We start from the raw sequence: 12,587 nt of genomic DNA on the forward strand, positions 1-12,587 counted from the left end.
CATTTTTCTGTTTTTATGTTCTTTATTCTGCAGTGGATTGGCACCCTGCCCGGGATTGGTTCCTGCCTTGTGCCCTGTGTTGGCTGGGATTGGCTCCAGCAGACCCCTGTGACCCTGTGTTCGGATTCAGCGGGTTGGAAAATGGATGGATGGATGTTCTTTATTTCCACATCTGCTAAACTAAACACACTCTGTTCAATTATTACTCTCAGAATTTTGAAGGCCTGAATGTGGTCCTCATGCGGCCTTCTTTCCTCAAGACTAATGAGATTTAATTCCCTTAGCCTGTCTGAGTAATCCCAAGATGCACTTCTTCTTAGAGTGTCTAGCATTGCTCTCTTGTTTTTTTAGCATGATGACTAAATCTGCACACGGCACTCCGGATGCAGTGATTCAGGAGCAGTTTGTGAGCTCTGTAGACTTGTTGGCCCATCTGGGGACCCCACGGAGCACCCCATAGAAGATGTCTCCACTTGAGAACCTCTGGGCTACAGCCCTCCTGAAATGATTCACCACTACACTATGATGGAGGTTCTTCCAGGTTGTCATATTACTCAGATAGTTTTAAAGTCTGTGCTTCTTGCCTGATATGCATGAGTTAGTGATAGACGTCATACGGTAAAGTGTCAGTCTGAATGCCCTTTTGGTTGCTCAGTTGGGATTTAAGACCTGCAGAAACACAATAACAGCACCTAAGAGTGAGACAGCAACCAGGAATGAATTTCTTGGCAAAGAAAATTTGAACCCTTATGAGATCCCCATGATGCTAGTTCATGTTTTATATCATTTGGATTGGTTTCATTGTAAAACAAGCCATAAAGTGTCAATGATGATTTTCACTGGATAAATCTGAACTAGCAGACATCTTGAATAAGGTTCACTCGTATTTGTCTACTGAAAAAATTGAATAAATAAAAAAGTTTGATGTTTTATTTCATTTATGTTTTGCAAAAAAAAGTCAAAACCGTGGACATGTTGCCATCAATGCTTCCACGTGCAGGCTAAGTTGACACAACCAGCAAGACGATAACAGAGGGGACACGGAGGACGTAGTTAACGAATAGCTGAAAGCTACATGACCCTTTCATAAAGACCAAAATCAGTGTAAGATTCTGTGGTTTTCACATTTTACGTTTCTTCAATAAAAGCAGGGCAGTCTCAGTAGAATCTTTACTACTAATATTTTTTGAAAACGGTGATACAACTCAGCAAAGGCAACATCAAAGACATCCTAATGTTTATAACCTGGTCACTTCAGGTACACACGCACTAAATAAAAGTTACTTCAAGAATCATTCATTCATCATGCTCACAATCCTACTCAGTAGTTTTTCAGTGTTGTTTACGGACAGATTTTCATTTATCACTCACAGGTCATGGAGGTACAGTGGCGAGTGCTGCTGCCTCACTGATCTCGCAATATGGGTTTGTACGGATTGACATTGACTTCTGATTTCCTCAACCGTGACTGTACTGATGTGTAGCATAGACAGAATTCTGAAAGACCACCCGATCAGTCGTGTTCCTCAGCTGACTACCCTGTGTGGGTGAGCGTGTTAGTCTGCCTAATGCTGCCATTACAGACCTTGACCCACATGAACAGAACCTGGATTAACAATGATAAATTGTTCCCACAGTGCAATTGTTTTTTTTTTTTTGTTTTTTTTAAAATAATCTAAAGGTCTGGAATCAATCAACTGATTTTGATTTGGCCCTGGAGGCCTTGACTTCCCAGGAAGTAAAGCGGATTTCTGGACTGCTGAACTTTGACAGCTAGAAGCCAATCAAAGAGTAAAGAATCCTTAAGTTCCACCCTCAGAGCCATCCTCTTGGTCAGCTGTAACAACGGGGGATGGCCTCCGATCCTGTTTAGTGTATTTGGTTACCAGCGAAAGAACAACTTGCAGTGGCTGAGGTTTAGACAGCATCCCATTTGGGGACCTGAGGGTGGCACCTGTGACGTTTGTCCATGATAGTGATCTCCTGGTGTGCACTGAGAGATGAGAGGACTTGTATTTGACTTGCCACTTATTTCATTGGACTGTCCAAGCAGTTTTAAATGAGTCCTGAAGCAAGTTAAATTTTCACCATGCAACGTACAAGGTGTCAAACATGGGGCAGCCAGTGTCCCAAAAGGACGTTCTATGAACTTTTTAGACTATGTAAAATTTTGAACATGAACCATTTAAAATGGCTATTGTGGTTTCAGTCTTTTATAAAAGCAACCTGAAATGGTCAATGGATTTGATAGAGCATGGCAGTGGTCTTTTAAAGACAAATCAAGAACAGCCATCAAGTCACACCAGAGATCGATACACAAAGGTCTAAGAAATGAGCAACCAAAACAATGAGAAGAAATGAGCTCACAGTCAAAATTAAAATCGAAATTTGTCAAGCTAAACAGAAAGGCTTTCATTTTGAGACGAAATTCAGACAGCAATGGGGCAGACAGCTCTGTCCATACACTGGGATGTCACATGCACCTGGGCACATAGGGCACTCACCCAGTGACATGTGGCATCACGGCAAATCAAAATCCAAAACCGCATCATCATGCCACACAATGTAAGAACAGGTCAAAACTACAAACCAAAATATTAACATGTTTGACTAAAACATGACAAAAATTAATTGAAACTTAAAAACAAAAACTATTTGTGTCACTTCTTCAGATTAAGTTTCATTTAGGTTTCAGTTGTGCCAAACATGCACTGACTACTAATGTGATGGTGGCTGCCCTATATCACTGGCATGTCTTATTTTAAAATTTTTTTTTCACATGGCAGGCATACATATTGACAAGCCAATCAACAGACCACCTTATTTAATTTATGGTGAGATGCAAAGAACCTCCACCCCACTATCATGGGCCAACATGAGCTCCCTTAATGTTGCACATGGGCCACTGCTGGTATTCTACAGAAGTCCACCATGGTGAATCAAGACAGGCAGATGGTGAATTTTACAATGCTGTTGTGGTGCTGGATCACTAGCACCTCATTTATGGCCTTATCCTTACATGTAGGGGTGTTCACCAGGGGTTGGCAAGGTGGTATAATGGCTAGTGCTGCTGACCTCTAACTCCAGAACTCTAGTTCGGAAGTTCTGCCTCGTCATACTCTATGTGAAGCTTGCATATTTCCCACTTATCATCTTTTCTTTCCAGTGATTGTGGACTGGCGGACCATCTGGTGTCGACTGCAGCTTTGTGTCCATAGGCTCCTCGCGCCCCTGAATTGGAATAAGTGGCTGCAGAAATAGAAATGAGTACATTAGAGAATCATCTGCTCAAGTTGGATGGTTGGGAGACGAAGTCAGAGAGGCGAGATTGCGTTGGTTTGGACATGTGCAGAGGAGAGATACTGAGTATATTGGGAGAAGGATGCGAAGGATAGAGCTGTCAGGCAAGAGAAAAAGAGGAAAGCCTAAGAGGAAGTTTATGGATGTGGTGAGAGAGGACATGCAGATGATGGGTGTGACAGAGCAGAATGATGAGGACAAGAAGATATGGAAGAAGATGTTCCGCTGTGGCAACCCCTAACGGGAGCAGCCAAAAGAAGAAGAAGAAAACAGACATGTCATGAAAGTCGATCAACACATGAATGGGGTGATAACAATTCAACTTAACAGCTGAATGTTGAATCTGAAGAGACACAGAGTACCTCATCCTCAGGACCTGTGGGTAGCAATGGCAGATTGTGCAAAGCACAAGGGCCTACGACCTTGGGGGCCCACTCGGGGCCGTATAGATTTTTAAAAAAGTTTTTAACAACTTAAATCACTTGCACAGTTCATTGCGTTAATAATTCCCAGTTTCAGTGGCATGTTTTTTTACCGTCACCAGGCAAGTCCAATCCAATCCATGATGATATTATGTATTCGGCAGGCCTACAGTTTACATGAATTTAGTCTTCGGGAGTTTAGTCTAATTGGAGGCACAACACGTCCTAGTCCACCTTACAGAGAAAAGCACATTCCCAAATTTGCCAACCTTTGGTGTGCCATAGCGGATGTGAACGGAGGAAGTTTATAAGGACATCACATCCATCCATCCATTTTCCAACCCGCTGAATCCGAACTACAGGGTCACGGAGGTCTGCTGGAGCCAATCCCAGACAACACAGGGCACAAGGCAGGGAACCAATCCTGGGCAGGGTGCCAACCCACCGCAGGACACACACAAACACACCCACACACCAAGCACACATTAGAATCACCAATCCACCTAACCAGCATGTCTTGAATAATGTAAATATATATTATTATCGTAAATAATTGTTACTTTTGAATGTTGATATGATGTCAACAGTTTTCAAAGTTCGAACTTGTAAATGGTAAATCATAGCAAATCTGTTAAGTTATGGTACCCATTAGTCGGTAAAAGCTGAATATTTGAACAATTTGACGCTTTTTCTATTCTCGCCATACAACGCCATGTCGGCCAGTAGCATCGGATCAGGCAAATATTATAAGAGTGGCGCTGCTAAATGTAAGGCCCGCCTGCAACGAGAATTGAAGACCACTAAGCTTACCAAGATTTTTACCTTTCTCAAAATTGAGCAAGGGCCAGCGGTAGTAACTGAGAATGCTGATGCTGGTGAATCGTTGCAATGGCCCCAAGCAGGTTATGCAGACAGTGCAGTGAGTGAAATGGTTGGCACTACTGAGTCTGGAAGTAGCGATACAGCGGCTTCAGATCAGGTGCTATCTGCTGAACCCATTCAAAATGGAGAAACTACTAAGGACAAACAAGCAATATATAGGACAATAGGAGCAATTTCCTACCGACAAGGCAAATTTCTTGGAACCATTGACACCTGACTTTATGATGTCCATTTTCTCAGAACTTGTGTAAAACATGTCAATGGTGTAGTAGTATCCTGTCAACCGGTGTTGTCATTTTAATTTGATACAAATTGAAATTGCTTCATTTTATAGCACAGAACAGTTTCTACTTTCTAGCTTACATTACATTTTAATCATCTTCCTTAACAAAGTTGTCTTGGAGTGTCTGTCTGTCCACTTTTCATGAGTGAACTACTTAACAGATTTAAATCTGGTTTTTTTTCTATAATTTGCTTGAACATCCCGGTTGATTTTGCGACTTCTCTCATTGCGCTATGTATTATAGTTCGCTTGTGGTACAGATTTATTTGCGTGAATCTGAGAGACATGCAGTGAGCCAAGGGGAGGGTGTTGGTTCCCTCCTCACTCATGTGCCACCCTCAGGGTGTAAATTACCTCCGCTTAGGTAGTGAACGAGAGAACTACTTAACGGATTTAGATTGGGTTTTTTGTATAATTTGCTTGAACATTTTGGATGATTTTGCGACTTCTCTCATTGTGCTAAGAATCATAGTTCGCTTACAGGAGCGATATATTCGCGGTAATCTGAGAAAGAGGTTGTGGGCTGAGGGGAGGGGTAAGCGTAATGTCAGGAGTGGGGAGCTGAGCAGGGCCCTCCTCACTGTCCTGTTTCACTACTATGCGGGCTGAGCCGCAGGGCACGGCTAGTCTTACATATATTTATGTACTACTACAACTACTATCTACACCTCCCACATTCCATTCCCACAATTTATTTTATTTTTGCTAACTTACAACTGTTGTAATAAAGTGATTAAAAAAGTTATTACAAATTTCATTTAGAGAGCAAGTTGGTTTGTCACCAGCATGTGATCTGATAGTGTCGCGGTTGTGGACACCATTGCCCAGCAGGCCCTTAGGATCTAGTTGCGAATAAATTACTAACAGTTATGCTAGAGAGGAGGGGCCCACATCAGGGCACTGTATAGGGGCCTTCAGCAAGCTGGCTATGACACTGCCCTGGACAAAAAGAGGACTCTGTGCGGTGTGCGGCTGAATGTCCGATTATCATAAATTTTTTTTTTTTTTTTTACAACACACAGGCACAGCTTTTTTCCATCTACTTTTCAGGTTTCATTTATCTGTTGAACTAACCCTTTTTCTTCATTAAGATTCTCATGTATTTATAATTTTTTAACAGGGAATGAAATCTTACTCAGTTTCATTTCAACAATAAATTTAACTTTTAAGAGGTATCATTCAGCCTCAAAGGTCCATTTTTCAACATTCATTATGGCGTCTTTTACAGGGCCAGTCCAACAAAGGGATGATGGAAGTAATGGAACAGTGTCCTTCACTGGAGGCCCCACACCACAATACCCTCATCATTCACATCACCTCGTCTCATCCCTTACAGTGGCCTCAACATGCAGACACCACAAAGCTGAACCATCCGGGATTCCGCAGCAGGCGAGCCGACAACGGCCTTTATCAGCTTGCTCCAGGGCCTGTGGGATTAGGCTTTGCTCTAATCGTGTGCTATTTAAGCCCAAATGCCGTTTCTTTTCCATCGGCTCTGTTGCATTTAAATGTGCTTAGTGGGGGGAGGAAATCCAAAAAATAATATGGGGGGAGTGGTTAGGGGGCTTGATGTTAATGAAGAGCAGGAGAAATGTCTTTCCAAAGTGACTTTCCAAAACTAAATCTTTAAATAAAAAATAAAAGCAAAACTCAGGGTGGATACCTACAATGGTATGGGTGCTGAAACCAGATACAGGAGGAGACTTTTCATGGTGGTGAGTCAGTACATACTGAGTGGTCACGCCTCACATCTGCTATGGATGAACTGGCAGTACCATGGGGCACATCACCTTTAGGAGAGGACACGGCTTGCACCTGTGTCTGCAATCAGCTGCTGCGTGACCCTGCTATAAATGATCATTTCCCTCCATTAGCAAGGTCAGACTACTCACCGGCTAACAGTGAAACTCTATACTGCCATGGAAAAACTTGGAAGATGCCAGAACTCAAAGCCATGCCATTGGGGGTGGGGACATAATTCTAGAGCTTTCCTCTTACTGGACCACCTGAGGTAGTGGTTTACATTTACATTTATTTGCTTAGCAGATGCTTTTATCCAAAGCAACTTAGAGAAGAGGTCCACAAAACTGAGTAAACATCAATCGGGGGATTGTTTGGGAAGCATTAGAAGACAATGTTTCAAAATTGATCATCACAATCGAAAAGCTCAGAACAAAAAACAAGTGAGTTATAATTCTTAAATTACAAAACCTATCAGCTAATAATACACAGAAATTCACCAATCAAGAGAGTCTTCAAATGCTTCTTAAACACATGGAGGGAGTCAGCATTTTGAATGGAAATGGGCAGCTTGTACCACGAGCTAGGAGCTACACGTGGAAAGAGTCTGGACTGAGATTGGCATCAGGAGACATGAGTGGATGAGAAGGAGCATTATGCCTCATTAATGCCCCCATATACATAGGTGCTGACTGCTCTGTAGACAAGCATCAAGGATTTGAAAGTAATGAGTGCCGCTACAGAGAACCTACGTAGAGATCTGAAAAGAGGAGTGACTCCCTTTGTGTCATTTAATTATTTCCTTCTTCACTCTAGTGTGTGTATGTGTGTGATGGAATGGCACCCTGTCCAGGGTGTGTTCTTGCCTTGCACCATATGCTAGCTGCAATAGGCTCTAGCACCCCACCCTCTGACCCTGGTCTGGATTAAGCAGGTTGGAAAATGATATGACATGACTTGTCAATCCATTAATCTACTCATTCACTTAACCCGATTAAAATTATTCAAGTTCAAGAGGGCCAAAAACAAGCCTGGACGGGATGCCTGTCCACCATGGGGCACACAGTAGGATGAGGCCAGCTAAGCTTCACCAACAGATCTGTCCTACATGACTTTGGGGCACTGGAGGAAAACTGGAAAAAAATACACACGGGCAATGTGCAATCTAGAACTTGAACCCTGGAATCTAGAATGGTGAAGTAGCATTCAAGTCACTGTGTCATAGGCTGTCACAAGGAGCTCAGGCTTGGGCTCAAGTTTCCCAGAGAGCTGGGGGGCCCTCATACGGCTCAAACAGAAGAGTGCCCATACAAATAAATAAATGATTCAATGTAAGCTCTGCAGGTATATGGTCTCAAAATGCCCTTCTGTTCTCCTGACACACACCCGCCTGCAGTGCTGAGGGGAGGGACAGTGGATGGGTTCTATTTACACACCTGATGGCAAAAGGGAGAAAACTGTCTTTTAGCCTGGATGTTCTAGATCCTGTGCTCCTATAGTGTCATCCTGATGGTAGCAGCCATGTAGTGGGTGGGTTGTGTCCTTAATAACATTACAGGCCCTCCTAAGAACTCTGGTGTTATGGATGTCCTCTAGAGTGGAGAGTGCTCTTCCAAAGAAATTTTCTGCCTATTTTACTACTCGCTCTATGAGCCTTGTAGTCCTTTGCTGTACTGTTCACAAACCAGACTGCGATGGAGTAAGTGAGGATACTCTCAATTGCACATCTGTAGAAGTTGCTGGGGAAAGTACTTGGCATGCCAAACTTCCCCAGCCTTCTCAGAAAATCCAAACGCTTACAGACATTCCCCACCAGGTCTGTGACATGGTGGGTCCAAGTGAGATCCTCAGAGATGATAATGGCAAGAAATTTAAATGTGGCCACTCTCTCCGCCTCAGTTGCACAGTAGTGGGTGCTGTCCTCAATCCCTCTGTGTGCCAATAATCATGTCTTTCATTTTGCTGGTGTTAAGAAAGAGATTACTGTCCTGACATCATTTCACAAGGTCAGCCACATCCCTCATGTATGCTGACTAGTCTCACCTAGGAATCAGTCCAATGATGGTGGTATCATCTACAAATTTAATAATGCTGGTGTTATTCTGAGAAGTGACACAGTCATGAGTGAAGAGTACAGCATGGGACTCAAAACACATCCTTGTGGGGTTCCTGCATTTATGAGTATTGTTTTGGAAATTTTGTTCCCCAGCCTGACTGACTGGGGACTGCCTGTTAAAAAGTCCCGGACCCAGTTGCAGAGAATAGATGGCACACAGAAAGTGGGGTGCATGTTGGTGGGCTTAGGTGGTATCGCAGTGTTAAAAGCCGAGCTATAATCCATAAGCAGCAATAGGGCATTGAGGACTTGTTCTCTAGGTGTGTAAGACCTGTATGTATGCAATGCTGTGCTAACTGCATCCTCTGTCGACCTGATTGGTCTATATGCAAACTGATGGGGGTCCATTGTGTCAGCTATCAATGTCTGAATCTGGCTCAAAATGATTCTCTCAAAGCATTTCATCTCTATTGGAGTCAATGCAACAGGCCGGTAGTCATTCACACAGTTAGCTTCGCTCTTTTTAGCAGTGGAATAATGGTGGTTGTTTTGTAGAAGGTGGCGATTATGGCTTGCATTAGGGAGAGGTTAAATATGTCAGCCAGAACATCAGTCAGGGCTGAAGCACAAACTTCGAGTGCACGTCCAGTTATGTTACCTGGGCCGGTTGCTTTCCAGGGGTCTATCCTCCTCAGAGACTTCTGCAGGTGAAATTGTGAACAGGGGCATTGATCACTCACTAGTCCCCTTCCTGCCCACTGACTTGGTGTTGTCGACTTCAGAGCGGGTATAGAATTTGTTGGGCTGACCACCTGCATACAGTGATGTTAATTATTGACCTTTAAACTTTTTGTAGTTTACGACTTTGAATTAACAATTAACTCAACATGTACATATTTGGGATGTGAAATGGAAAACTCCAAAGAAAAGAATCTTCAACTGTCAAAGGGAAAATGTTGGACATAGGGTTGGACCCCTGAGACAGCATCGGCCCAGTATGAGCGAGTGTGCACTTAGGTGGCCAGGCAACCCAACAAGGGCGGCTCTTCATGATGATGCTCCTTGCACTCAATATTCTGAATCAGTAGGTTTGAAAATTCAGACAGCTGTGATACAGTACAATCAATTTCAGCCGACACCTGACCCCCCTGCTGGTGACAGATTTGACCGCACGTGTCATACTGGGCCTCTAGTTCTATCTGGTGCGGCACAGCTAGTCAGAACCTGAGAGGAGGGTCCCGCTTCCTAGACGTGCTGCATTCACAGCTGGACAATGAAGTGTATGACTACAATGAGATTTAGCACATGTTGTCCATGACTTCCCAGCCTTGGCATCCCTCTCTAATGTGTCTATTATGACAAGAAGCAGAGTGACAAAATAAATCACAAAAAAAAAGTAAAATCTAGGAACACCTTACAACTATGGTCAGAGAAGAATAGAAATGAAAAGTCAGCCGCCCACTTTGGGCCCCAATGACTCATGTTCTTGTGCTTCCAGGGCCACACGCTCTTTAGCTGGGGTGGTCTTTCCGGCAGTCTGACAGCCATTGAAGCAAACTGATTACACTGCACTAGATGTGGAAAGGCACATTTGAGGAAACAAAATGAATAAATAAAGGCTCTTTGGAAAATTCATTGCTCCAAGTGACCTTACGTTTCTTGTCCAGTTCCTAAATTTCTAATAGCAATCTGGACAGCAGCGGGACAGACATGTCATAGTAACAAAAAAAAGATGAGCGCCAAGCTGCTGCATTTGAGAGGTGACTCAGTGAAATCAGAAATCAATGCCTCTTCAAAGACCTGACATACTCAGTGATCTCAGAGCCACAAGCTTTGGATGGAAAAGAGCGATGTGGGCTGATGGACTCGGAAACAGAGCGGCAGGTGTCAGGGTTCACGTTGGCAATTAGATAAGTGACTCAAGAGCCAAACGCTGTTTTAATGCTGCATTGTGGCCTACCAGCTCAATTCAGTCCTGTGGAGAAATCAAGACTTTGTTTTTTAATTTTATTTCTAACACAGCTGATTTTCTTCTTTTAACATTTTTCCAAAAACAAGTGAGCCTTGACTTACACAGCTCTCAAATTAGCTCCTGTAAATTACTGGGTTGTGGTCGAGTTCATGTTGTCAGATCCACAGAAACACGACATTTGACCAGCTAATGACAGACAGGCTGGACATAACTGGGTCTTGTTACACATGATGGCCACGTTTAAAGCATTTATGTCTACTGTCATGTGACGGGTAAAGCCCACATTTGGACTTTTATGTAGTCAAGGTTTGTTTTTACTTAATTCTTCTAGGACGCTGGGAAAGCAGTTAGCACGCTAGTGCACTGTTTCAGAGATATGAATTGCTAGTCCCTGCCTGTGAGGAGTCTGCACACTCTCCCAGTGGGCTTCCTCTCACATCCCCAGTGCATTCAATGTGAGGCTAACAGCAAACTCTAAACTGACCCTGGGAAAGTGAGGAGCAAACCCTAGATGGGATGCCATGCTGTCTTGATGCTGCCACGCTGGGCGCCATAACAGAAAAAAAAAGAAATAGATGGATGGCATTCTACCAGGAAATATAAAAGAAGTTTATTCTGAAAGACAAAGGTTTATTAATGAGGAGCAGGTTAGCCAGAAGACAAGTATGTGTCCCTTGGAAGTTTTCACATTTTATTGTTATACGTCATTAATGCACTATGGATTTAATTCAGCTTTTTTGACACTGACCAACAGAAAAAGGTCTCTTAATGTCACAGTAAAGACTGATCTCTTCAAAGTGGTCTAAATTAATTACAAAAATGGAGTCACACTGTGATACACTTGACGAAACAGCTCAACATGGCTTTGAGAAGTGAGGCCACGTCTTTCACAACATCACTTATTGGCACATTTGGACTGAAGGTGTGAAAAAAAAAAATAAATACAATTTTCACGACTTTCTTTAAAAAATGTAGTACAATAGAAAAGGATTTCGTATCCGAAATATACAAAACAATCGTACGGAGACAGTTTAAATGAAGGACCGGCAGTCTGTCAGGGTTGGTTCCTGCTTGTATCTGATGCTGCCATGGTGGGCTCAGAGTACTCTTTGTAAGTGGGGCCTTCTTCAGATCCCAGCTGATGATCTGCCTGTTCAGTAAGACATTTACAAAAAACAGACAGTGTGTTTCTTTCTTAACAGGTGAGGCTTTCCGTTTTCCTCAAAATGCAACTCACCTCTTTGTGTTTGTGTCTGCTTCTCGTGTATTCAAAGGCGCAGTGACAGTTAAAGCATCCATCCAAGTGCTCACTGTGAAATCCCTACTGAAAAATCAAAGACATGCACACTGATGTAAGGTTTACAATCGACAATGAAAAGCAGACAGCACACATAATGGCCACAGGGGATGATGAACACCACGTGATAAAACACACATATACTGTGATATCCGCGCCACTGTTTGATCTAAACAAACAGTTATGGGCTGCCTTACTGCGGCAATAAGAAAATGGATACCATCAAGACATAATACACGGGACTTTGCCAACAATGCCAGATCTACTCATTTCTAAAGAGTTTACTGCTACACTGAATACAAAGCAAGAACAAATTGTAAACGTCATGACACTCATGTATGCTACACAGGAGACAAATGCTAGAAGTCACTTTTAAAAGCTTCAAGGAGGTTTCTTTGACACCTCATTCTGTCTTTTGATATTTTGATGTAAAGCTGACTAGGTTTTTATATTTATAAAAGTAATAAAAGAATCACTTCTAGTCACCCATCTGTCAGGTCAGTCATTTGTTAAGCTTTTCAAATTGCACGCATGGTGCAAAGCACCTCTGTCACATAGGAATTTTCCTTCAGTTGAAAGTATTATTGTAGTATAGAGCATGTCCATATGGTCAGTGACACAGCGATTAGCATTAT

Source organism: Erpetoichthys calabaricus, chromosome 16 (assembly GCF_900747795.2).
Source record: "Erpetoichthys calabaricus chromosome 16, fErpCal1.3, whole genome shotgun sequence".
Lineage (NCBI taxonomy): Eukaryota > Metazoa > Chordata > Cladistia > Polypteriformes > Polypteridae > Erpetoichthys > Erpetoichthys calabaricus.